This window comes from Bos indicus, chromosome 4 (assembly GCF_029378745.1).
Source record: "Bos indicus isolate NIAB-ARS_2022 breed Sahiwal x Tharparkar chromosome 4, NIAB-ARS_B.indTharparkar_mat_pri_1.0, whole genome shotgun sequence".
Classification (NCBI taxonomy): domain Eukaryota; kingdom Metazoa; phylum Chordata; class Mammalia; order Artiodactyla; family Bovidae; genus Bos; species Bos indicus.
Window position 1 is genome coordinate 48,986,917 of NC_091763.1, and position 2,035 is coordinate 48,988,951.

A 2,035-nucleotide genomic window follows, 5' to 3' on the forward strand; every position below is an offset into this window, starting at 1 on the left:
TCCTGAGAAATCTGTATGCAGGTCAAGAAGCAACAGTTAGGACTAGACATGGAACAACAGACTGATTCCAAATTTGGAAAGGAATACGTCAAGGCTGTATATTTTTGCCCTGCTTATTTAACTTATATGCAGAGTACATCATGTGAAATGCCAGGCTGGATGAAGCACAAGCTGTAATCAAGACTGCCAGGAGAAATATCAATAACCTCAGATATGCAGATAACACCACCCTTATGACAGAAAGAAAAGAGGAACTAAAGAGCCTCTTGATGAAAGTGAAAGAGGAGAGTGAAAAAAGCTGGCTTAAAACTCAACAATAAAAAAAAGAAGATCATGACATCCAGTCCCATTACTTCATGGCAAAGATGGGGAAACAATGGAAACAGTGACAGACTTTATTTCTTCAGCTCCGAGAGCACTGCAGATGGTGACTGCAGCCATGAAATTAAGAGATGCTTGCTCCTTGGAAGAAAAGCTATGACCAACCTAAACAGCATATTAAGAAGCAGAGACATTACTTTGCCGACAAAGGTCTGTCTAGTCAAAGCTATGGTTTTTCCAGTAGTCATGTATGGATTTGAGAGTTGAAACATAAAGAAATCTGAGCACTGAAGAACTGATGCTTTTGAACTGAGGTATTGGAGAAGACTCTTGAGAGTCCCTTGGACTGCAAGGAGTTTAAACCAGTTAATCCTAAAGGAAATCAGTCCTGAATATTCATTGGAAAGACTGATGCTGAAGCTCCAATACTTTGGCCACCTGATGCAAAGAACTGACTCATTTAAAAGATCCTGATACTGGGAAAGATTGAAGGCGGGAGGAGAAGGGGACAACAGAGGATGAGATGGTTGGATGCCATCACCAACTTGATGGACATGAGTTTGAGTAAGCTCTGGGAGTTGGTGATGGACAGGGAAGTCTGGCATGCTGCAGTCCATGGGGTTGCAGAGTTGGACAGGACTAAGTGACTGAACTGAGCTGATACATAATATGTTTCATAATATATAATATAAAATGTTATTTAATAACATAATAAATATGTTTCTTTGTTCTATCACCTGAGAGGGCCTGTAAGCAATGACATTGCAGTAACAAAGAGCACAACCATTACCTACATCTTGGTTTCTATCACCATTTCCCAATAAAGTGAACCAGAGTTCTTTGGAGAAATGGCTGATTTCAGGACTGACACAGAAAATATATAAGATAAGCCTGGAACATGTTGTAATGCCAGAAAGTAAGAGAATGCTCCAAAAATGAAAAACCACCTTACATTAATGGGGCATGTCAAAGGAGCACAGGAGCAACTGAAGATCTCCTAATAACCAAGCAGGAACAATGTAATCAACACATAAAGTAGCATTGGGCTATAATGCAAGGACCTCCCCAGTGACTCAGTGGAAAAGAATCTGACTGCAGTGCAGGAGATGCAGGAGATGCAGATTTGATCCCTGGGTCAGGAAAGTCCCCTGGAGAAGGAAATGGCACCCTATTCCAGTATTCTTACTTAAAAAATTCCATAGGCAGAGGAGCCTGGCAGGCTACAGTCCATAGGGTCACAGAGGCGGATATGACTGAAGTGACTGAGCACACACACACACAAAGTAAATACGCATAATTCCATAAAGACATCAAGAAATGATTGAATAAATGAATCAATGGGGAAAGGAGAAGACAAATCTCCCTTGCAGAATAATTCCAAATAATTTATGTAGATAATCTGTCCTCGAGGAGGTGGAGTTTAGCTTCCTACTATTTAAGTGTGGGCTGCATGTAGTGAATTTCTTCAAGCAGTACAGCATAGAAAGGGTGATGGTGGTGAGAGAGAGTCATGTTACAGTGGAGAAACCCAACAAACACCACCTCAGCCAGGTGCTCAAGGTCAATATCAACAGTAAGTCATGTTGATACTATGTAACCTTGATAGGTGATAAAAATGACTATTTGTCTCTGTGGTTTTCCTCTCCCCCCAAAATATATCACCCCTTTAAGTATGAGAAAAACCAGACAAATTCCAATAGAGGGACAACCTACA